We start from the raw sequence: 26,892 nt of genomic DNA, 5'->3' as shown, positions 1-26,892 counted from the left end.
AACTACAAAGAGCCTACTGTTAAGAAGCCTTACCAAAGAACATTTAACACTGAAAGCTTTTCCTTTAAGATCGGAAACAAGATGCCCACTCTCCCCACTTGTATTCAACATAGTTCTGGAGGTCCCAGCCACAGCAATCACACAACACAAAGAAATAAAACACATCCAGATTGGTAAAGAAGAAGTTAAAACTGTTTGCAGATGACATGATATTGTACATTAAAAAAACCTAAAGAATCCACTCCAAAATTACTAGATCTAATATCTGAATTCAGCAAAGTTTCAGGATACAAAATTAATACACAGAAATCTGTTGTATTTCTATACACTAACAATGAACTAACAGAAAGAGAAATCAGGAAAATAATTCCATTCACAATTGCATCAAAAAGAATAAAATACCTAGGAATAAACCTAACCAAGGAAGTGAAAGACCTATATTCTGAAAACTACAAGACACTCATGAGGGAAATTAAAGAAGATGCCAATAAATGGAAACACATCCCATGCTCATGGATAGGAAGAATTAATATTGTCAAAATGGCCATCCTGCCTAAAGCAAACTACAGATTCAGTGCAGTGCCTATCAAAATACCAAGAGCATTCTTCAACAAACTGGAACAAACAGATCTAAAATTCATATGGAACCACAAAAGACCCCAAATAGCCAAAGTTATCCTGAGAAGGAAGACTAAAGGAGGGGAGATTATGCTCCCCAACTTCAAGCTCTACTACAAAGCCACAGTTATCAAGACAATTTGGCACTGGCACAAGAACAGAACAATACACCAATGGAACAGAATAGAGAGCCCAGATATAAACCCAACCATATATGGTCAATTAATATATGATAAAGGAGCTATGGACACACAATGGGGAAATGACAGCTTCTTCAACAACTGGTGTTGGCAAAACTGGACAGCTACACACAAGAAAATGAAACTGGATTATTGTTTAACCCCATATACAACAGCAAACTCAAAATGGATCAAAGACCTGAATGTAAGTCATGAAACCATAAAACTCTTAGAAGAAAACATAGGCAAAAATCTCCTGAATATAAACGAGCTACTGTTTCCTGAACGTACCTCCTCAGGCAAGGGAAACAAAATAAAAAATGAACAAATGGGACTACATCATGCTAAAAAGCTTCTGTACAGCAAAGGACACCATCAGCAGAACAAAAAGGCATCCTATTGCATGGGAGAATATACTTGAAAATGACATATCCGACAAGGGGTTAACATCCAAAATATATAAAGAACTCACACGTCTCAATACCCAAAAGGCAAATAACCCTATTAAAAAGTGGGTGAAGGATATGAACAGACACTTCTCCAAAGAAGAAATTCAGATGTTCAACAGGCATATGAAAAATGTTCCACATTGCTACTTACCAGGGAAATGCAAATTAAAACCACAATGAGATATCACCTCACACCAGTTAGGATGGCCAACATCGAAAACACTAGGAATAACAAATGCTGGCAAGGATGCGGAGAAAGGGGAACCCTCCTACACTACTGGTGGGAATGTAAACTAGTTCTACCATTGTGGAAAGCAATATGGAGGTTCCTCAAAAAACTAAAGATAGAAATACCATTTGACCCAGGAATTCCACTCCTACGAATTTACCCAAAGAAAACAACTTCTCAGATTCAAAAGGACATATGCACCCCTATGTTTATTGCAGCACTATTTACAATATCCAAGATATGGAAGCAACTTGTGTCCATCAGTAGATGAATGGATAAAGACTATGTGGTACATATGCACAATGGAATATTATTCAGCCATAAGAAAGAAACAAATCTTAACATTTGCAACAACATGGAAGGAGCTAGAGGATATTATGCTCAGTGAAATAAATCAGGCAGAGAAAGACAAATACCAAATGATTTCCCTCGTTTGTGGAGTATAACAAAGCAAAACTGAAGGAACAAAACAGCAGCAGATTCAAAGACTCTAAGTAAAGAGACTAGCAGTTACCAAAGGGAAGGGGTAGGGAGGGCGGGTGGGGAGGGAGGGAGGAAAGGGATTGAGGGGTATCATGATTAGTGTACATGGTGTGTATGGGGTTATGGACAAGACAGTGTGGCACAGAGAAGTAGGGACTGTGTGGCATCTTGTTACACTGGTGGACGGTGACTACAGTGGGGTATGGGGGTTACTCGATAATAAGGGTGAATGTAGTAACCACATTGTTTTTCTTGTGAAACCTTCATTAGAGTGTATATCAATGATATCTTAACAAAAAAAAAAGAATAGTTAACACATATTTTGTTACGTGTTCTATGTTATATTCTTACCACAAAGTAAGCTAGAGAAAAGAATGTTTTAAACTGATGCAAATCTCCAAAACATTTTCCAATATATTTATTGAAACATAATCCACTATAAGAGGACCCATGCAGTTCAAACCCATGTTGTTTGAGGGTCAGCTGTATTGTCAAAAGTGGAATCGATCAGACAAATCCAAACCGCAGAATGTCTACCAAACTGGCACAAACTCTTCAAATGCATCAATGTCATCAGGGGAGAAAAAAGAGAGACTAGAAATCAAAACTAAAGAGAGAGAACAACTAAATGCAGTATGTGATCTTTTATTGATTCCTGGATTTCAAAAAAACTGTAAGAGACATCACTGGGACAACTGGCGGACTTTAGTGTGAATATGTACTGTACATGAGATCAGTACTTCTGGGAATCTTGTTAAAAGGCAAATTCTGATTCAATAGGCCTAGAATAGGATATAAGAGTCTGCATTTCTCAGAAGTTCCCAGAGAGAGCTGACAGTGGTTCTTGGGCCATTCTTTAAAAGAAATTACATAACATTGCTATAGTAAAATTTCTTAAGTGATATGGTAGTAATATAAGGACAACATCCTTACTCTTAGGAGTTAACATGCTGTAGAACTTCAGGGTAAAGTACTCTAGTATCTGCAGTTTACCTTCAAATTCCTCAGAGAAAAAGTTTATAGAGAAACTGAGCAAATTTGAAATACATTAACCATTGGTGAATATAGGTGAATTGATGAATCAAATAGCTGTATTACTCTTTCAACTTTTCTATATGTTTGAAGATTTTCAAAAAAAAAAAAAAGTTGAGGGAAAATGCACAGAGTCTAGACAGGAAAACATTACAATACAACACAAAATATAAGTTACAGTGCCCTGTCAGTGCACAAGAGGAGCACACAAGTCCCCAGCTGGCCAGGGAGTCGTCACTGAAGTTCTGACGTACTGGGCATTGGAGGCACATGTTGTGCAAAAGGACGGTGCCTTCAGAGAACTTTGGCACCTTCCAAAATACAGTGTGGGTGAAAAAATAGAAGAAAGTGAAATGGCAGAAGACAAGGTTGAAAGAATAAGCAAAAAAACTAAGAAGGCATCAAAAGCTTGGACTTAATCTTTCCTAACTTAATACTTTGGACCCATTCTATTCTTACTGCTTAATCTTACTTGAGAAATCGTGAAACCCCATCCACCTCAGCCCCAAAAAGAAGACAAAGGAGCAAACCCCACCACTTACAGCTGTCACAGTGAAGTTCAAAAGCGGCCTGCTAAGGGTCTTCCCAGCCAAGGCAACATTTCTCCTAAGCACTTCACACAACTACAGAGCAGAATTCCTCAAATTCCACAAACCCCAAACTAAGCATTTTCCTCCCAATCTGTTCCCCTGTGACTTTCCCCACCTCCACTGACCAGGTTTCCTAGGAGACTCCCCCTTTACCCACACACTCTTCCCTCCCCTTCCTCTGCACCTCAGTAAATATCTCACTCCACTAACCCTTCCCATTCTCAGGGCTCTGGCCTAGGTCCTGGTTTAGAGTATCTAAGAGTCTTCTCATCCAATCCATCTCCAGAGAGCCACCAGTTATCAGTCAGTCAACTTCCTCTGAAAAAAGTTGGGATATCTCCACCAGACCGGATGCCTGGGGAAGTAGAAACGCAAACAAACCTGACCTGCACGGGCCTGTCAGTCTCACCACCTGCCTCCACTCGAGACTTCTCCAGTGTGAGCCCCTGTCCAGAACTTTACACAAGCCTCCCTCTGCCCAAAGCACCCTTCCAGACTCTCCCTTTTTGCTTCAAGCCTCATATAATTGTCCTCTGCTTCCACAGAAAGAGTTGTGCCCTTTTCTGGGATACCCCCAGTCCTTTACAGGTGAGGCGCCTCTGCTGCGGCACTTGCCACACAACACAGTGTCACGGTGTTTCTGTCTCCAGTGAAACTGAGGGCTCTTTTGCATACGGGAACTTTCATCTAATAATATTCTACAAATGACTAACTGAATGGCTCCACTGTTTCAGGTTTCATGTAGCAACACTGACACAGGAGATAATAAAAAATTTCTGTTTCTTGTCACAGATTAGCAAAAATGGGTATAGACTGCTAATTCTTGCCTAACAGTTATTACTAAGGCTACTACTCCCTTTAGTCTGTGAACTTCTTGAGGTGAATGAAGGTGACTAACACATTCTTAACATCTCTCCCACAGCACCTGCTTTGAAAAGCACACTTTCAACAAATGTATTTAACTGAACCCTTCCCACTGAAAGTGAGATAAAGCAAACTAAACACTGCCTTACACCCTGACTCAATAAAGATACCTAGAAAACATCACTTCTTCACTGGTCTTAATGACCCCCAAAGCTTAAATTTCTCTCAACTGTTGCCATCTTCCATTCCCTTGGGGTTTTTTTCCCCTCCTAACATGGGATCAAGCTCATATTTTACTTAGCCACTTCTGTACAAAAAGAGAGGTTTCTAAAGATACATTTCAAAGTCAGTCCAGAGCTTTTTCCGAGAAAATGATGACCCAGGTCCAAGGAATCAAGAAAATGGTAAGAGATGATTATACGAAACCTTTACCAAGTTAGATATCCAGGAATAGAAATCCCCCATGAACACTGCCTTATAAGTAACTAACTTACCCTTTCAGCTTCTGTTCTTATTCACACTCTCATTTTTCCCAACCCTTGATTAAGAGTCTGGATTAATATTGAAGTATTTAACATAATGAAATATTCAACATACGAGAGAATAGTAACAATGCATCTTTGCTTGGAAAGAAAGCATGTATCAGAGTTGCACAGGGCAAGTGGACTATTAGCAAAGGCTCCTATCCTTCATGTCACTTGAAATAGGCCACACAGAATGCATTTTCTGAGTTATGACAGCACTTTCAGTTTCAAGAACACTATGCAGTCTAACCTGGTTAATAAACCAGTACAGGACTATGTAACCTGATAATTAACCAGCTTCCAGCTCACATCTTCAATTCATAATGTCAAATACTTACAAAATAAACTATAGCAACAAAACATTTTCAAATACAATTAATGATCCAGTTATTTATAATAATATTTAATAATGCAATCTCAGAACAAGAATGAGGGAAATCTATAGCTCACTATAATGAAAAGAAAAGCCAAAACTAAGGAATCCAGAAAAAAACTAGCTTTTATATTAGCAATTAAGGAAAAAGACCAAGTTATTTAACACTAAGATTAAATTATTCATTACAAAATTTTAATGCAAATGATAATTTTTTTCTCTGTAAAGCCCCTGAGGTCTTTTAAAGAAAATTCTCACAGTTGAAAATTGTAACTTCTACAATTTAAATCCCTCTCTTAATACAATGGGAACATGGAACAGGTAACAAGAATTTTAAAAATCAAATCACACTAATCATACTTGTTCCAGATGATCAAATCTTTGTTACAATAATTTACACTAGCCCTCAAAGTTGTCTTTTGACCTATATTTACCTTATATGCACTACTCCAAGCTTGCAGCCAGGGGAAAAGCACAAATTAAATCGCAATCAAGAAATACAGCTGACAGATGACAGTCCATCAACAAATAAATAGAAATGCATGTTAATTTCAAGCTCCATTAGAAATGGGGTAGGGGGGGGTGCATGCTTGCACATGGAAAGGAACAAGTTTAATAGTTATGAGAAAACTAAATAATGAACATTAGAGGCCCCAAAAGAGAAAGAGCAATGGTGAAGTTTTACTTTAAAGCATGGTTATTTCTGACACTTTGAATTTTCAGTAGTGAATAAATCTAGTACAGTGCTTTCGCAAGTGAGCAAACAGCATGAGACAGGGCAAGTCAAGCCAGACTGTACACTTCCCTACGCTGTTTGGCCCATTCAACCCATGAGAGGCTGAACAGACCACACCACACATCCCACAAACAACACCCTCAAGGTCTGGAAGCAAGCACACTGGCACCTGCACTAGTTTCAGGAATTGTTGCTCTGTGTGGACTCTTCCAGATGCCTGATGTATTTGACTTTTTTTATTGAGACAACAGAAGATACTAATAAGACTTAAATCTCCAACATGTGCAGTATAACCAAAATTCCTTAAAAACTTCTAAGGATTCGACTTCATAGTCAGTGGAAAAAATGATTTGGGCCAGTAAAGCGGAAAAGAACTGATCTCACGTTTTTCACATTTATCTCTACACAGAAGATCAAACTAGCAAAAAAATGTTCTTAATTTATTTTTTACCTATTTTTTCACTTTTTTATATAATCAAATTCACTGCAGTGTGCTATTTTATGAGTTTCAACAAATTCAAACAGTTGCGTAACCACCTCCATAATCAAGATATAGAAAAGTTAAATGGATTTTTTACTTTCACAATAGCATATACATATAACTAAACCACAAAATATAAATGTACAAAACATTAGCTTCGAGACCTAATTTGGCATCAACTTGACACAAACCTATAGTAATCAAAGGTGTGGTACCAGCATACGGACAGACGTAGAGGCAAACAACAGAATAGAGTCCCCAGAAACAAACCTTCACGTGAATAGTCACATGATTTTCAACAAGGGTGTGAAAACCATCCAATGAGGAAAGGACAATCTTTTCAACAAATGGTGGTGAGAAAACTGGACATCCACATGTAAAAGAATAAAGATGGATCCTAACTCATATCATATGGAAAAATTAACTCAAACTGGAGCAAAAACCCAAATGTGAGAGCTAAAACTTAAACTCAACAGAACAGAGGAAAAGAAAACAGCATAATTTCACGACAATGGAAGTGGCAAAGACTTCTTCCATATGACACCAAAGGCACAGGTAATAAAAACAGCTAAAGTGGACTTCAGAAAAATAAAAACTGGTGTGTATCAAAGGATATATGATCAACAGAGTAAAAAGGCAACCCACAGATTGGAAGGAAATATTTACAAATCACCTATGTGATAAGAGATTCATATCCAGAATATACAGAGAACTTCCACGTTTTAGCTACTGTGAATTATGCTGCTATGAACATGCATGTACAGTATTTCTTTGAGACCCTTCTTTCAGTTCTTTTGGATATATATCCAGAAGTGGAATTGCTGGATTATACGGTACATCTGTTTTCAATCTTTTTTAAATTTTTAAAATTCAACAACTCAATGACATGCAAAGGACTAGAATAGACATTTCTCCAGAGATAAACAAATGGCCAATAAACACATAATAAGATACTCAACATCATAATCTCTGATGATTAAAATGACAATCAAAACTACAAAGAGATACACCACATCACAGTCATTGGGTGGGCTACTAACCAAAAAAAAAAAAAACAGAAAATAACAAGGGTTTGTAAGAATATGGAGAAATTAGAACCTTTGTGTACTACTGGTATATAAAATGGTACAGCCACTGTGGAAAACAGTACGGCAGTTCCTCAAAAAATTAAAAATAAATTTATCATATAATCCAGGAATTCCACTTCTAAGATGTTATCCTGAAGAAATAATCAAGGATAATCAAAGAGACTCAACTACAAACTAAAGCAGCTCTGGAAGCAAACTAAGGATCCAACAGAGGACTAATTCAAGAAGCTAGATAATGGAATAGGAAGAATATCATGAACATGCTATGAAAGCATTGTGTAACTAATCATAGTTCATCAACTGTAAAACATACATAGTTCATACTTTTAAGTCCCTGAAGTCTAGATTTGTCTTACATTGCATGACATTTCCTAGTTTATTTAGCAGTGTTTCTTTTTTCTTAGTGGTACATAAAAGTTAATCTTACACTAATAGGGAAAATGTCCAAATTATTAGTGGGCAAAGATTACAGATACAGAAGTTATATATAACCAATACACATGGCTAGAAAAATGATTAGAAGGCATATACAAAAATGTTAATTATGTTTATCTCTAGGTGACAGGAGTTGTATTTTTTTTTAAACTTTAATAAACTGAATGTAAAGCCATGCCTCCACCCCTATAACAAGTTGGCACAATCCCATATAACGCTTATTGACTGAAAGTAACTCAGTATTTATTGAACAGTATATGCTATGGGTTTACAAATGAGTCAGGTATCACAGGAGACAAAAGAGAACAGTAGAGAGGAAGCCAAGATGGTGGTGTGAGTAGAGCAGCGGAAATCTCCGCCCAAAACCATATTTTTGAAAACAAAGACAACTCTTCCTAAAAGAGAGACCAGAAGACACAGGACAACATCCAGACCACATCCACACCTGTGAGAACCCAGCGCTTCACGAAGGGGGTAAGATACAAACCCCGGCCCGGCGGGACCCGAGCGCCCCACACCGCAGCTCCGGGCGGAAGGAGAGGAGTCAAAGCGGGGAGGGAGAGGGAGCCCAGGACTGCTAAATAGACAGCTCTAGCCATCAGCACCAGAGAGTAGACACAGTGCATGCATGGGGTGCTGGATACTAGGGAAACAGGACAGTAAGACCTGTGAGAAGGTCCCTGCAGCCGGCGCCCAGAGGACAAAGAAAAGCGAGTGCTTTTTGAAAGTCTTAAAGGGACAGGGACCCCACTGCCGGACGGAAGCGTCCTGGGACACTTAGTCCAGCAGCAGGGAACTCCAGGCACCCTAAACCCCTGGATAGCAGAGCAGCTCAGAGGCCCCTCATGGAGATAAACAGCCTCCCGGCCATTCCCCCTCCGACACCACTCCACAATATCGGAGCAGCAGCCCGAGGCAGGCCACGCCCAGAGCATAAGCAGAGATAAACTCCATAGTGGCCAGGTAAGAATCAGAAGCCCTGTCTGCGCCCAGCTGCCCAGCACAAGCCACTAGACGTCGCTGTTCTCCCAGGAGAGGAAGGCCAAAAACCAACAAGGAGGGAAGTTCTTCCAGCCATCACTCATACCAGCTCTGCAAACTATCTCTACTGCCATGAAATGGCAAAATTTGAGGCAAAGATTACAGAGACAATACCTGAGAAGGAGACAGACCTAACCAGTCTTCCTGAAAAAGAATTCAAAATAAAAATCATAAACATGCTGACGGAGATGCAGAGAAATATACAAGAGGTAAGGGATGAAGTCCAGAAGGAGATTACAGACATACGGAGGTAGATTACAGACATCCAGAGGGAGATTACAGAAGTGAAACAAACTCTGGAGGATTTATAAGCAGCATGGATAAGATGCAAGAGGCCATTGATGGAATTGAAACCAGAGAACAGGAACACATAGAAGCAGATGCAGAGAGAGATAAAAGGATCTCCAGGAATGAAACAATATTAAGAGAACTGTGTGACCAATCCAAAAGGAACAATATCCGTATTATAGGGGTACCAGAAAAAGGAGAGAAAAAGGGAAAGTGGCTTTGAAGAAATAATTGCTGAAAACTTCCCCAAACGGGGAGACGAAATAATCGAACAGACCACAGAAATACACAGAACTCCCAACAGAAAGGACCCAAGGAGGACAACACCAAGACACATAATAATTAAAATGGCAAAGATCAAGGACAAGGACAGAGTTTTAAAGGCAGCTAGAGAGAAAAAGGTCACCTATAAAGGAAAACCCATCAGGCTATCATCAGACTTCTCAACAGAAACCTTACAGGCCAGAAGAGAATGGCATGATATATTTAATGCAATGAAACAGAAGGGCCTTGAACAAAGGATACTGTATCAGCATGATTATCATTTAAATATGAAGGAGGGATTAAACAATTCCCAGACAAGCAAAAGTTGAGGGAATTTGCCTGCCACAAACCACCTCTACAGGGTATTCTAGAGGGACTATTCTAGACAGGAGCACTTCTAAGACTAAACAGATGTCACCAGAGAAAATAAAATCACACCAAAGAAAGCAGACCAACCAAATACTAACTAAAGGCAAAAAATAAAATCAACTACCCATTAAAAGCAGTTAAAGGAAACACAAAAGAGCACAGAATAAAACAACCAACATATAAAGAATGGAGGAGGAGGAATAAGAAGGGAGAGAAGAAAGAATCTCCAGACAGTGTATATAACAGCTCAATAAGCAAGCTAAGTTAGGCAGTAAGATACTAAAGAAGCTAACCTTGAACCTTTGGTAACCACGAATCTAAAGCCTGCAATGGCAATAAGTACATATCTTTCATTAGTCACCCTAAATGTAAATAGACTGAATGCACCAATCAAAAGACACAGAGAAATAGAATGGATAAAAAAGCAAGACCCATCTATATGCTGCTTACAAGAAACTCACCTCAAACCCAAAGACATGTACAGACTAAAAGTCAAGGGATGGAAAAACATATTTCAGGCAAACAACAGAGAGAAGAAAGCAGGGGTTGCAGTACTAGAATCAGACAAAACAGACTTCAAAATAAAGAAAATAACAAGAGATAAAGAAGGACATTACATAATGATAAAGGGCTCAGTCCAACAAGAGGATATAACCACTCTATATATATATATATACACCCAACACAGGAGCACCAGCATATGTGAAATAAATACTAGCAGAACTAAAGGGGGAAATAGAATGCAATGCATTCATTTTAGGAGACTTCAACACACCACTCACCCCAAAGGATAGATCCACTGGACAGAAAATAAGTAGGGACACGGAGGCACTGAACAACACACTAGAACAGATGGACCTAACAGACATCTATAGAACACTACATCCAAAAGCAACAGGATACACATACTTCTCAAGTGCACATGGAACATTTTCCAGAATAGACCACATACTAGGCCACAAAAAGAGCCTCAGTAAATTCAAAAAGACTGAAATCCTACCAACCAACTTTTCAGACCACAAAGGTATAAAACTAGAAATAAATTGTACAAACAAAACAAAAAGGCTCACAAACACATGGAGGCTTAACAACATGCTCCTAAATAATCAATGGATCAACAATCAAATTAAAATGGAGATCCAGCAATATATGGAAACAAATGACAACAACACAAAGCCGCAACTACTGTGGGACGCAGCAAAAGCAGTCTTAAGAGGAAAGTATATAGCAATCCAGGCATATTTAAAGAAGAACAATCCCAAATGAATAGTCTAATGTCACAATTATCGAAACTGGAAAAAGAAGAACAAATTAGGCCTAAGGTCAGCAGAAGGAGGGACATAATAAAGATCAGAGAAGAAATAAATAAAATTGAGAAGAATAAAACAATAGAAAAAAAATCAATGAAACCAAGAGCTGGTTCTTCGAGAAAATAAACAAAATAGATAAGCCTCTAGCCAAACTTATTAAGAGAAAGAGAGAATCAACACACATCAACAGAATCAGAAACGAGAAAAGAAAAATCATGACAGACCCCAAAGAAATACAAAGAATTACTAGAGAATACTATGAAAACCTATATGCTAACAAGCTGGAAAACCTAGGAGAAATGGACAACTTCCTAGAAAAATACAACCTTCCAAGACTGACCCAGAAAGAAACAGAAAATCTAAACAGACCAATTACCAGCAATGAAATTGAAGCGGTAATCAAAAAACTACCCAAGAACAAAACCCCAGGGCCGGACGGATTTACCTCGGAATTTTATCAGACACACAGAGAAGACATAATACTCATTCTCCTTAAAGTGTTCCAAAAAATAGAAGAGGAGGGAATACTCCCAAACTCATTCTATGAAGCCAACATCACCCTAATACCAAAACCAGGCAAAGACCCCACCAAAAAAGAAAATTACAGACCAATATCACTGATGAATGTAGATGCAAAAATACTCAATAAAATATTAGCAAACCAAATTCAAAAATACATCAAAAGGATCATACACCATGACCAAGTGGGATTCATCAATATCATCCACCACATGAACAAAAAGGACAAAAACCACATGATCATTTCCTTAGATGCTGAAAGAGCATTTGACAAAATTCAACATCCATTCATGATAAAAACTCTCAGCAAAATGGGTATAGAGGGCAAGTACCTCTACATAATAAAGGCCATATATGATAAACCCACAGCCAACATCACACTGAACAACGAGAAGCTGAAAGCTTTTCCTCTGAGATCAGGAACAAGACAGGGATGCCCACTCTCCCCACTGTTATTCAACATCGTACTGGAGGTCCTAGCCACAACAATTAGACAAAACAAAGAAATACAAGGAATCCAGATTGGTAAAGAAGAAGTTAAACTGTCACTATTTGCAGATGACATGATATTGTACATAAAAAACCCTAAAGACTCCACTCCAAAACTACTAGAACTGATACCGGAATACAGCAAGGTTGCAGGATACAAAATCAACACACAGAAATCTGTGGCTTTCCTATACACTAACAATGAACCAATAGAAAGAGAAATCAGGAAAACAACTCCATTCACAATTGCATCGAAAAGAATAAAATACCTAGGAATAAACCTAACCAAAGAAGTGAAAGACCTATACCCTGAAAACTACAAGACACTCTTAAGAGAAATTAAAGCAGACACTAACAAATGGAAACTCATCCCATGCTCTTGGCTAGGAAGAATTAATAGTGTCAAAATGGCCATCCTGCCCAAAGCAATATACAGATTTGATGCAATCCCTATCAAATGACCAGCAACATTCTTCAACAAACTGGAACAAATAGTTCAAAAATTCATATGGAAACACCAAAGACCCCAATTAGCGAAAGCAATCCTGAGAAAGAAGAATAAAGTGGCGGGGATCTCACTCCCCAACTTCAAGCTCTACTACAAAGCCATAGAAATCAAGACAATTTGGTACTGGTACAAGAACAGAGCCACAGACAGGTGGAACAGATTAGAGACTCCAGACATTAACCCAAACATATATGGTCAATTAATACTTGATGAAGGAGCCATGGACATACAATGGCGAAATGACAGTCTCTTCAACAGATAGTGCTGGCAAAACTGGACAGCTACATGTAAGAGAATGAAACTGGATCACTGTCTAACCCCATACACAAAAGTAAATTCAAAATGGATCAAAGACCTGAATGTAAGTCATGAAACCATAAAATTCTTAGAAAAAAACATAGGCAAAAATCTTATGGACATAAACATGAGTGACTTCTTCATGAACATATCTCCCCAGGCAAGGGAAACAAAAGCAAAAATGAACAAGTGGGACTATATCAAGCTGAAAAGCTTCTGTAAAGCAAAAGACACCATCAACAGAACAAAAAAGTACCCTACAGTATGGGAGAATATATTTGTAAATGACAGATCCAATAAAGGCTTGACATCCAAAATATATAAAAAGTTCACCCACCTCAACAAAGAAAAAACAAATAATCCAATTAAAAAAATGGGCAGAGGAACTGAACAGACAGTTCTCCAAAAAAGAAATTAAGATGGCCAACAGACACATGAAAAGATGCTCCACATCGCTAGTTATCAGAGAAATGCAAATTAAAACCACAATGAGGTATCACCTCATACCAGTAAGGATGGCTGCCATCCAAAAGACAGACAACAACAAATGCTGGCGAGGCTGTGGAGAAAGGGGAACCCTCCTACACTGCTGGTGGGAATGTAAATTAGTTCAACCATTGTGGAAAGCAGTATGGAGGTTCCTCAAAATGCTCAAAATAGAAATACCATTTGACCCACGAATTCCACTTCTAGGAATTTACCCTAAGAATGCAGCACTCCAGTTTGAAAAAGACAGATGCACCCCCATGTTTATCGCAGCACTATTTACAATAGCCAAGAATTGGAAGCAACCTAAGTGTCCATCAGTAGATAACTGGATAAAGAAGATGTGGTACATATACACAATGGGATATTATTCAGCCATAAGAAGAAAACAAATCCTGCCATTTGCAACAACATGGATGGAGCTAGAGGGTATTATGCTCAGTGAAATAAGCCAAGCGGAGAAAGACAAATACCAAATGATTTTACTCATCTGTGGAGTATAAGAACAAAGGCAAAACTGAAGGAACAAAACAGCAGAATCACAGAACCCAAGAATGGACTAACAGGTACCAAAGGGAAAGGGACTGGGGAGGATGGGTGGGTAGGGAGGAATAAGGGGGGGGAGAAGAAAGGGGATATTATTAGCATGCATAATATGGGGGGGTGGGAGAAAGTGGAGGGCTGTGCAACACAGAGAAGACAAGTAGTGATACTACAACATTTTGCTATGCTGATGGACACTGACTGTAATGGGGTTTGTGGGGGGAGACTTGGTGTAGGGGAGAGACTAGTAAACATAATATTCTTCATGTAATTGTAGATTAATGATAACAAAAAAAAAAGGGAAAGAAAAGGGGGATTACTCCCTGATAGGATAAAACTAACTGCAAAACAACGATTAATGCATGCTTTACATATCCTTAATTTTGATCTTTTAAAGGGCGTCAGATGATCAGCTATGGAAGTACATTTTTCTGATAATATTCCTTTCTCTTTAAAAAAAAAAAAAAAGAAAAGCAGTTCCTGTGTGGTGATCTCCAATAGGCTCTTCACAATGGTATAAAGGTCATACCGAAGTATGGGCAAAGGGTTTGTTTGTGTTCATACAGAGGATCAAAGCCTAATTTGGCTACCCAGAAAACGAATTAAGATACGATATGAAGAACTTCCAACATCAACATCCTCTGGAAGAGTCATTCCAGAAGATGATCATCAAAAACCTTCAACAAAGATCCTGGCACTGTTGCAGTTGTAGCTGCATTCATCCCACCGGTTCCTGGACTTGCCATTGGAATGAAGAAGGAGTATCTAAGCTGCCCTGTGCATAAAGTAAAACAACAAACTTGACTGGATCTATACTGTCAGAACTCAACCAAGAATTAGGAGAAGTGCAAGTTGCAGTGCTCCAAAATCGTGCAACTACACACTATCTACTGTTAAAAGAACATATGGGATGTAAACAGTTCCCAGGAATGTGTTGTTTTAATTTGTCTGATTTTTCTCAAACTATTCAAATTCAGCTAGACAACATCCATCATATCATTTATAAGTTTTCACAAATGCCTAGGGTTCCTAACTTATTTTCTTGGTTTCACTGGAGATGGCTGGTAATTGTAGGTCTGCTTTTGTTATGTAGCTGTATTCCTATTCTGTTAATGCGTGTAAGCAATTTAATTAGTAGTTTGTTAAAACCTATACATGCTTAAGTTACTCTACAAGAAGATATGTCAAAGAAATATTCTTCCCATGTTTTCTTCCATCTGCTACTTCTATAGCTTTTCTTCTTCCTTCCTAATTACAACCCTTTAGTAGAATTCGTGCCTCATATCGAAAATTACTGAGTATCTTAATTCTTCCAAGTGGTAAAGATACCTCAAGACAAATGCTGGGCATAGAAGCCACAGGGCATAAATCTGCAAAGAAGTAAAAAGCTAACCTTTTCAAACAATATTGCTTCTCTCTCACTTACCAACTTTACATTTCCCTGTATGGCCCCGGAAGATGACTGGTTAGCCAGAGATGGGTAAGATTCCTCAAGGGAGGAACAAGACAAGCACAGTCACAGAGGGGCCATCAGGTAAGAAATTGGGGATCAACAGAGGTGAGGCTTAGAACCTCACTCCCCCTGTTTTGAGAGAAATCTTCTGCATCCGTGGATGTTTTGTTGCCCTTGTCTAGCTTGGATTAATACTTAGTCTATAGGCACAGACCTGATCATCTACATTTGCCCTCTTACAGCACTAAATTATGTTTTCTACCTTTATCTTACATCTACCTACCACTTCAGCATTTTATTAAAAAATAATAATAATAATAATAAGGGAGAAATGTGGGATTCACATATAAATCAAGTATAAAAAAATCAAACAAATAATATCTGACTTGTTTATAGTTCATGATGCATGATCAAAACTGAAAGTTTCTGTGATATGACTGCCCTTGCACTGTTCACCATGTAAGAACTTATTCACTATGTAAGAACTTGTTCACCATGTAAGAACTTGTTCGTTATGCTTCAGAAGATTGGAGACTGTTGAGAATTAGGCTTGGGGTTGATTAATGATTGTGCATTGAGTCCCCTATACAGAATTTTATTGTTGTTAACAACCATTTGATCAATAAATATGAGAGATGCCCTCTCAAAAAAAAAAAAAAAGATAACAGTAGAATGTAATTGCCTTGAGGAGCTCTGCATCCAGCAAAAGAACTTAATGGTCTAAAAGGGTCTTAAGGAAGGTAAATCAGCAACCTAACGCTATTTAAATACCAAACTAGTAGTTCACTGGTTTTACTAATAAGATGACCCACTTAATATGGACAAAAATACAACCTATCCAGCACTCCATAATTGAAAGAATTAGCATTTTATCACATTAGAAGTTAAAAGAAATATCTATCCTTTATAAATTACCTTATTCATTACACAGATGACAAAGTTTAAACTCTAGACTTGTAAGATTAAAAACTCCTAAAAGCTTATTATCATAATGCATCAGATAATAGACATATGATCAATGACAAATTAACAATAGCAGGAAACACCCCACTGCATAACTCCTGATTGCTTTTTAAGACCTTTTACGAATTACACTTTTAAAAATTTCTTTCCCAAAGCTTTTTCTTTTCACCCTGTGCTCACTGTGATGGAAGGTAAAGTGGTTACAACAGTAACTCAGTTCCTGCCCTGAAGGTATCGACAGTTCAGCTGAGGGAAAGAAAAAACATGGGAAAAACTCCATGACATTAGATTTGGCAATGTTTCCTTAGATATGAGACCAAAACCACATGCAACAAAATAAAAACCAGATAAACTGGACTCGAAGAAAATTTTAAAATCTGTGCATCAAAGGACATTTTCAACAGGGTGAAAAGACACTCCATAAATTGGGAGAAAATACTTGTAAATCATATATATGATAATGGGGATTAACATCCAGGACATATCCAACAACAAAAAGACTAGCCCTAGTAAAATGGGCAAAGGATTTCTTCAAAGGAAATACACAAATGGCCAAAAATCACATGAAAAAGAAAAGATACTCAACATTACTGATCATTAGAGAAATGCAAATCAAAACCACAATGAAGTTATCACCTCACATCCATGATGATGGTAGCTCTTATAAAAACAAACAATAACAACAAAAAAACAAAATTAGCAAGTATTGGTGAGAATGTGGAGAAATTAGAACCCTTAATCATTGCTGGTAAGAATGTAAAATAGCACAGCTATTGTGGACAACAGTATGGCAATTCCTTGAAAATGTAAGAAAAGGGTTACCATATAACCCAGATATTTTGGGGTATATACCCAAGAGAACTGAAAGCAGGGACACAAACACTTATTTGTACACCCATGCTCATAGCAGCATTAGTCACAACTGCCAAAAAGTGGAAGCAACCCAACGGTCTAGCAACAGACGAATGGGTAACAGAATTATTATTCAGTCTTAACAAGGAATTCTGACACATGCTACAAAATGGTGAACCTTGAAGACATTATGCTAAGTAAAAAAGCCAATCACAAAAGAACAAATATGTATTATTCTATATATAAAGGTACCTACAGTAGTCAAATTCAAAGAGACAAAGTACAACGATGGTTGCCAGGCAGCTGGGAGGTGGGGAAATGGGAGAGTTACTGTTTAATGGATATGGAGTTTCAGTTCGGAAAAATTTTTCAAGTTCTAGATATGGATGGTGATGATGGCTGTACAACAACGTGACTGTACTTACTGCCACTGAAGTACAGACATAAAATGGTTAAAGTAGTAAACTGCTATGTTCCTTTTACAAAAAAAAAAAACAGGAAAGTGAATATGTGTCATAATCAGGTACAAATTTTAGGATTTCAGATGAAGATCACTTTAAGCAAATGAAGACCAATGTCTCAACGGAAAAAGCATATTAATCAGCCTTCAGAGATGGAGAACATTTGTATCAGAGAAAGAGAGGGCATTCCAGTGCAAATGCCTGGTAGATGCAGAGGACATGTAGCAACAATTTACAGCAGAAAATAAGGCTGAAAGAGTTAATTTAGGGCCAGAACTTAGAAGACCTTGAATACCAACCAACTTAAGAGTCTGACTGTGGGTAAAATTGTAATATTTCCAGAATATCTCGCCTGGCTTTAGTACATCTGTGTATCAATAGACGTTCAGAGGTGGAAAGAAATATGGCTTTAGTGCATTTGCATCTTTCCTCAGGGGTGGAGAAGTTCATCTTCATATCAATGGGTAATTACCTGGGCAACAGAGGGCTTATCTATACCTGAGAGGTGAGGGGGAGGGCTGGTGGTTGCTGCTTGAGCAGAGAAGAAAGAGGGCCTGAGACTGCAGTTTGGGAGCAATAAACGGATTTTGGACTTTACTTCTCCCCTTTACTGATTTCGGCTTTTAGAGGTATTTTTGCCCCTGGATTTCCATTACACTGACTGCAACAATGAGATAGCACTAAATTTCTCAAATGAAAGTACTGCTTTTATGTAAAAAAAAAAAAGGGGGGGGAGGGGGTGTGGGAGGCTAAGAAGAAATTCAACTGACTCTGGCAAACACTTACTGAGCCATAATATTTCCAATGCTGAAATTAAAACTTTAAAAATCAAAAGATTAAAAAAGCAAAAGAAGGGCGTAGAGGAGCAGGCCGTGACTCCAAAGGGACAAAAAGGGATTAATGGAATACTGGAAATTATCTGTTTCTTGGTGTAAAGGGTAGACTGGGGTGGTATTCATGCAATTCACTCTTATGATTTGAGCACTTTCATATACTTTGTTATATTGTAATTTGTTATCCTTTAATTTTTGAAAGTTATATCAAGAATAAAGACCTTAAAAAAATAGACCCCACTTCTAAGAAACCCCCAGCTGGGAGGAAGTCACCCACAAAAATATTTTATAAACAGTATGAAAGGTACAATAGAATACGTACAGGTGGCCAAGAAGCTCTGAGATTCGAGAGAAAACCCAGAGGCAGTGACATCTAGGCTGGGTTTTAAAGAATAAATGACTTAGTTGGATGAAAAAAAGAAGGGTTCTCCAGACAAAAGAGAAAATTATTAAGAAGGCACCAAAGCAAACAATAGAACAATTTATCTAGAGAACTACAAGGAGTTTGGGCAGTTTAAAGATAAAAAGGTAATCTAGAGTGAAAGCAGAGAAAATGGAAAAAAGGCATTTATGTAAAATGAAGACTGGATGGAGAGGATTTCATCCCTAATTAGGTGGTATCAGTAGAAGGAAGAATGCAATGGAGATGATTCTCAATTTGCTCAAATCTGGAATATGGTAATCAAGGACTTTATAATCTGTTGCCCAGTTTGTCATACTTCCACCCACAAGCCAGACTCCCAACAGAAAAGACTCTTTCTGCCTTCATACAACAAGCATCTGATTTGCCCTCCAGGCCAGGAACCCTGCCAAAGGCTAAGGCTATCAGGCCCTGCCTTCAAAGAGCTCACAGGCTCACTTTCTAGCAGAATAGGCAAACAGGGACACTAATAATAAGGCACCATACAATAGAGTACCCCACCTGGTGAAGAAAGGTTGGCTACCAAAAAGTGTGCTAACTTGAGTATTGAGATACAACTAAGAATTCAACATGAAAGTGATGGAATAAAAATATGGGGTGGCAGGGGGAGAGCAGGGTGCATCACTGAGGAAACAAGTCATCGAAGCCTAGGCCCCTATAACCAGTTCACATTTAAGTCCTGTCTCATTTATCTGAAATAATAGCTCCCTTCATCCCACCACCTTCACTTGCAACATCTCCTAGCTCAACTCTCTACTTCCACTTGTACACAAGGTATACAAGCCTTGAAAGCACTAGCAAGAGTGATGGTAAAAAGGAAATCAGATCATGAAACTCCCTACAGTAGCTTCTTACAACTCTTAGAATAAAACCCAAACATGTGACCCAGCATTCCCTGGCCATCTCTTGTGAGGCCTGATCCCCACCCCAAGTATTCAAGCTACAGAGGTCTTCTTTTAGGTCTCTGCAACATGGAGTTCCTTGCTGTCTCAGGGCCCTTACAAAACCATGGAACCTTCTGTCCAGATCTTCACCATCACAAACACTACCTCCTTCAAACAGGTCCATCACTTATACCTCACACTATTACTTTCCAAGGAACTTCCAGGACCCTGCCAGTTAACTGTTAATCATCACACCTGGTTAGGTCCCCAGAAAAGAAAGGCAACTCATTTGGGGCATGTTAAGTTTGAGAAGCACCCTCTTCCTCCGACCCCCGCCCCAGGACACCCAAGCAGCTCTCTGGTGCACAGATGAGTGTGATCATGAGGCATCTGCACTCAAAACGGAAGCTTGGACTTCAGCAAACAAGTCTGATGACAGGGAGGCTGAATAGAGACATGATTCTTCACTTGGTGGGAGAGGGCATCCCTGGGATCTAAGGAATTAGGACGGATGAGAGTTACTGATGGGAGTAAGAATGATGCCACGTCAGTGGTGTGAAGGGCTGAGATATGGTGCACAGTATCTTGGGTTGGGTGAGTTCAAAAAGAAAGACAAAACTGAGAACCAAGAGCCAATGGTATAAGGAAACCAGGAGAGAATTATAACACAATTCCACAAACTCCTTTGTCCTTTTATGCTACCTCCCTTTACAAAACCCTACACATGTTTCATCCAGTTCAAACGCCACCATCTTTTGGGAGCCTTTCTGGACTTACTCAAACTTACTTGCCTCCTCTCCATGCATCCACAATTTTCTTTTACCCTCAGTATTATGTAAGGTTTGACCCACACAGAAGTTTCTCATCAGTACTGTTGTGGCACTTATTAAAGTCTGCCTTTTGTACAAAACCTAGGTGTGTATCTACCTTACTACATTGTGAGCTCTTACGGACAGACACCATAACTTTTTTCTTTTTTTATTAAGGTAATCACTGGCCTAAAGCAGTCTACAGATTCAATGCAATCCTTATCAAAATACTAATGGCATTCTTCAATGAACTAGAACAGACAGTTCCAAAATTCATATGGAACCACAAAAGACCCTAAATAGCCAAGGCAATAATGAGAAGGAAGAATAAGGCTGGAGGAATTACACTCCCCAACTTCAAGCTCTACTAAAAAGTCACAGTATCAAGAAAATTTGGTACTGGTACAAGAACAGACCCATAGATCAATGGAACAGAACAGAGAACCCAGGTATAAACCCACACATACATGGCCAATTAATACACAATAAAGGAGCCATGGATATACAATGGGGAAATGACAGCCTCTTTCTTCAACTGGTGTTGGCAAAACTGGACAGCTACATTGATTACTGTCTAAATCCATACACAAAAGTAAACTCAAAATGGATCAAAGACCTGAATGTAAGTCATGAAACCATAAAACTCTTAGAAGAAAACATAGGCAAAAATCTCTTAAATATAAACATGAGCAACTTTTTCCTGAAGACATCTCCTTAGGCAAGGGAAACAAAAGCAAAAATGAACAAATGGGACCAGATCAAACTAAAAGGCTTCTGCACAGCAAAGGACACCATCAGCAGAACAAAAAGACATCCTACAGCATGGGAGAATATATTCAAAAATAACATATCCAACATTCAACACCCCAAAAGCAAATAACCTGATTAAAAAATGGGCAGAGGATATGAACAGACACTTCTCCAAAGAAATTCAGATGGCCAACAGGCACATGAAAAGATGATCCACATCACTAATTATCAGGGAAATGCAAATTAAAACCACAATGAGATAGCACCTCACACCATTTAGGATGGCCAACATAGAAAAGACAAGCAACAACAAATTCTGGGGAAGATGTGGAGAAAGGGAAACCCTCCTACACTGCTGGTGGGAATGTAAGTTAGTTCAACCATTCTGGAAAGCAATATGGAGGTTCCTCAAAAAACTCAAAATAGAAATACTATTTGACCCAGGAACTCCACTCCTAGGAATTTACCCAAAGGAAACAAGATCCCAGATTCAAAAAGACATATGCACCCCTATGTTTATCGCAGCACTATTTACAACAGCCAAGATATGGAAGCCACCTAAGTGGATAAAGAAAAGTGGTACATAATATACACAATGGAATATTAGTCAGTTGTAAGAAGCAAATCCTACCATTTGCAACAACATGGATGGAGCTAGAGGGTATTATGTTCAGTGAAATAAGCCAGGCGGAGAAAGACAAGTACCAAATGATTTCCCTCATTTGTGGAGTGTAACAACGAAGCAAAACTAAAGGAACAAAACAGCAGCAGACTCACAGACTCCAAGAAGGGACTAGCAGTTACCAAAGGGAAAGGGGATGGGGAGGCTGGGTGGGAGGCAGGGAGAAGAGGATTGAGGGGTATCTTGATTCCCACACATGGTCATGGTGTGTGTGTGGCGGGGGGGATCATGGTGAAAACTGTAGCACAGAGAAGACAAGTATTGACTCCATGGCATCTTACTACACTGATGGACAATGACTTCAATGGGGTATAGGTGGTACTTGATAATACAGGTGAATGTAGTAACCACAATGTTTTTCATGTTTAACCTTAAGAGTGTAAATCAATACCTTAATAAAAATATAGTATCACTGACAGACACTCTTATGATGATTTCACATACACGACACAGTGGTCCAACATTCTCCCATATTATCAAGTCCTCACCCCCCCCACTGAGGTCACTGTCTGTCAGTGTAGTAGGATGTTAGAGAGGCAGTAATTGTATTCTCCGTCTGTGCTTCGTCCCCATAGCCTACCTATATTATGACTGCGAACTGTAGTGTCCCTTAATCCCCTTCTCCCTCCCCAACCCCTCCCCCTCGGTAATCACTAGTCCTTGTGTCTATGAGTCTGCTATTTTGCTCCTTCTGTTTTGCTTTGTTTTGATTACTCCACAAATGAGTGGAATGATTTGGAGAGACCGTATCTTAATAATCTGTGAACCCCTGAGAAAGTGGAAACTACTTTTTTGCTTAATAAACTCAAGAAGGGTAAATAACTGAACAGAGGCTTTGGATAACCTCTCCATTTGTTCCTCCTGTAAAACAAAATAACATCTTAACTAATTTGATTCACAAATTCACACTTCTCAAAGTAACAGATACTTGTATAATCTTTATCTTAACAATCATTGCTTAACAAAAAAATACCCTCTAATCGAAGTGCCTACCCTGTTCCAACAATATGTCACCATTTCCTTCAACATAAAAGAAGTGCCCTTAATTTAGCTGGAGACTTAAAATATCTTTCTTCTCAACTGCTGTAAATTCTGTACAAAACAAACACCAAAAGATGTTCACAAAGACGCAGCAGGACTTAAGAAGGTGTCAATCCTGGATTTGAGCCAACTGCCGCCTGCATTATTGGGAAGCCATTCCTGCCAAGCGGAGGTTAGGCATTTACTCAACATTTTTTCCAGCAAGTGCTACTTCACACTCATGCACGCTCCTTTAAAAGTCAGTAAGAAAGACTTTAATGCCACTCGTGAAAACTACGGAGCAACACGAGTCAAGCGCGTCTACCTAGCAGGACCAGAAGTCTGACTAAGCACACCACAAAGGTTAGCTCGGCACACGCCTCAAGTGCACACGGGCGTGGCGCACCTTCCCGACGAGGGGAAGGGGCGCTCCGCCTGGCACGTCCGCTCGGCCGGGAGTGCGGGGCCGCGAGGTCAGCGAACGTCCCGACCGCCAGACCGCGAAGTTTCGGGGGCGGGAGGGGGGCGCGCCCGCGGAAACCACAAGCCGCAATCACTTCGCCGGGAAACCCAGTCCCCGACCTCCCCGCGCCGGGCCGGCGCGCACACTCCTCGCCGCAAGGAAGGCGGCCGAGGGGCCCAGCGCGGGCCGGCCGCGCGCCCGGAGCCCACTTGGACAAAGTTTAGAAACCAGGAGAAACTTTCCCGAGAGGAAGCGCCGCGGTGCGCGCGGCCCGCCGCTCGCTCCGCGCCCGCCGCCCCGGCCCCTCAACTTCCCGAGCGCCAGGAAGCGCCGGCCGGCCCCGCCCGGCCAGGGCCCAAGCCGGGCCCAGCAAGGGAAGCGGGTCGGGCGCCGATTCCGGGCGGGTGGCAAGGGAGGCCGCGCCCGGCCGGCCCGCCTGACGAGCCCCCCTCGGCCGGGATAGGGGGCCCGCGCCCGCGCGGAGGGTTACCTGCGGCTGGCGGGGCGAGCGCAGGACAAGAGCCGACTCCCGAGGCCGACGGCCGCCGCTTTGTCTCCGTCCAGCCCCGCTCCGAGGAGGAAATGGGCCGCCCGGCGCCCCCGCCCCTCGCCCGCGGCCCGGCCCCGCCCTCCGGAGCGCTGTTCCGGGAGCCTCCCGCCGCTGCCCGGCCTCGCCGGCCCTGACTTTGGGGATAAGCCATCAGCGGAGAGAGCCCGGGGACGCCAGGCCAAGACCCTCAGATACACCTCCTACTCTCCGCGCTTGGCCCCAGAGTTACTTTACCCCACACCCCTAGCGGGCGCTCAGGCCGGGAGCGCGCCCCCTCAACCCCGGAGGAAGGAGGAGCGACGCCTCCTGGAACAGCCGGCGAGCGGGGGCGGGCAGGTGAGTCACCGCTCGGGCGCACAGGTGAGCTTCCGGGTGCTGCCCGCGCGGGCCGCACCCCACGGCCGGTGCCCCGGAGGCCGGGCTCGGCGACGCGGAGGCCTGGGCGCGCCCCCCTGAGATGGGCCACAGGTGTTCCCGAGTAACAGGCGTCCAGGAAAGGGCCCCACCCTGCCCCTCTGGTGTCCCAAAGGGGAAACAGGTCTCTGGCAACCTGAGGCAGAGCGGAACTAGAATCCGACCCCAGGGACCTCACAATGCGCGTGAAAGCCCTCCGAGAAACAGCCTCCCACCTCCTCCCTTGACAGACGGGGAAACCAGGAGCTCTTCTGCTGGAGAACAAGAGGCGTGTCGAGCGGCGTCCCCTCCTGAGATTGCACACACGCACACGCACACGCACACGCACGCACACGCCCTTGGCTTCTAACCCTGTGCCTCTGGCTGTTTAGGAAGTTTTGTTCCCATTCTTCCCTCCTCTAGTTCCAGGTGATTGCTCCAAAAGAAACTACAAAACAAGAACAAACCAAAGATACTACATAGTCACCATCAACCTGGTATAGAACACCTTAATGATGTTTCCTCCATCACGGGATGATGAGCAAGGTTGATTTCAGTATCGGCCTAGACAACAATATCCACTGCTGGCTTGGTACTGAGCATTGAGGGTGCTAGGGAGACCTGCCCTCAGCCTGCTTACCGCCTACCACTCCTTCTGCCTCTGCCCCAGGAGATGCAAACTCCAGGAAGACAGAAGCAATATCCCGTGTAGCACGGGACACAACGCCCATTCCCCTGGACAGCAGCCAGTGAAGTCTGTAGGTGAATGTGCCCACTGTTATTCAAAGCTCTTTGGGTTTAAGAGAGGCTGACAAAGTGCAATAGGACCACAAAAGGAGAGAACAACCTTCAAGAGGAAGACACACCTGAAGGCCATTTTTGTCCGACTCTTGTTTCTAGCTTCAGAGTCTTGGCTCCTCTAGTCTCTCCTGCCTGGAGTAGCCTGGCTTCCTCTCAACCACACTGGGCTAACTCAGAACATAGTAATCAATCAATATTCGTTTGAACTAACAAGAGACAGAGTGAACAGATTATGCTCTATAGCTTTGGATATCCATCACTTCACTCAAGACTAGCTACCAAATTTGTGAAGTCCCTTGTTCAAAAATTAACAAATTCAAAACAGCAACAGTAGAGTATTAACCAAGTGTTGGGCCTTCTAAAGCACAGGGCCCTGCTGTAGACTGAATGTGTGTGTCCCCCAAAATTCATGTTGAAAACCTAATGTCCAAGTGATGGTACTAGGGGATGGCCTGTGAGAGGTGATTAGGTCAAGAGGGCAGAACCCTCAAAAATGGAATTAGCGCCCTTATAAAAGAGGCTGCAGAGAGATCCCTTGACTTTCCATCATGTGAGGACACAAGAAGGCCCTATGAACCAGGAGGAGAGATCTCACCAGAATATGACCATGCTGGTGCTTGATCTTGGACTTCCCAGCCTCCAGAACTGTGAGAAATAAATTTGTTTATAATCTCAGTCTGTTTTTGTTACAGCAGCCCAAACGGATTAGTACAAGCTCTAAAGATGAAATTGCAAGATTTGTTTTGGGAAAAGAGTTAGGTAACAGAAAGAATGTGAAGAGATTCTTGCAGCGTGCCCTCTAAGCCAAGGGGAGTTGCATACCTCTTGAGAAACCTTGAAAAGCTTTCCAGGGAAGACTTGAGTATTCACCACATTCAGGCACTTGCTTTGTGCTGAGGAAGCATCAGTGTACAAAACTGACTTGATGCCTGTTCTCACACAACAGAAAATGTAATGGAAGAGACAGGTATTAAAATAGGCACACTATAAAAAAGAAGGTCAAGTGTGAAGACAGGGGAGAGATGCAGGTATTTTGGGGGGGAAGTTAACCTAGTCTGGGTTCAGTGACCTAAGGATGTGACCTTTATGCTATGACCCACTCCAGTAGACTTTAGCACTCACCTTTCCACCAAAACTGCTCTTACCAAAGTCCCTGATGAAACTCCACGATGCCAAACCCAGTGGTCAGTGTCCATCCACAGCTGACTTGTACAGCAGCGTTTGATCACCCTACTTCTTGAAACACTGTCTTCGTTGGGCCTCCAGGGCACTAGGCTCTTCCAGTTTCCCTCCAACCACCCTGACTGCAACTTTCTAGTCTCCTTTGATGATTCTTTCTGAATCCTCTCAACCTCTAAAGGT

The 26,892-nt window shown here is 41.0% G+C and overlaps 1 protein-coding gene and 1 long non-coding RNA gene across 2 annotated transcripts in view; one reads left to right on the top strand and one right to left on the bottom strand.

Moving 5' to 3' along the window:
• Positions 1-24,413, bottom strand: part of CTNNA1 (catenin alpha 1) — a 208,072-nt gene extending 183,659 nt beyond the window's left edge. Inside the window, exon 1 of the mRNA XM_037016061.2 lies at positions 24,277-24,413. The gene's annotated coding sequence lies outside the window, so the exon portion shown is untranslated. The remainder of the gene's footprint in view (positions 1-24,276) is intronic.
• Positions 24,414-24,536: 123 nt separating this feature from the next.
• LOC118971975 (uncharacterized) lies at positions 24,537-26,200 on the top strand. The gene is made up of 2 exons (XR_005060724.2): positions 24,537-24,672; positions 25,153-26,200. It is a non-coding gene; the product is annotated as an uncharacterized lncRNA (long non-coding RNA).
• Positions 26,201-26,892: the final 692 nt, after the last annotated feature.

This window comes from Manis javanica, chromosome 14, assembly GCF_040802235.1.
Source record: "Manis javanica isolate MJ-LG chromosome 14, MJ_LKY, whole genome shotgun sequence".
Taxonomy (NCBI): Eukaryota; Metazoa; Chordata; class Mammalia; order Pholidota; family Manidae; genus Manis; species Manis javanica.
Note: the sequence above shows the minus strand (reverse complement) of the source record. Positions and strands in the feature narration are given on the sequence as shown.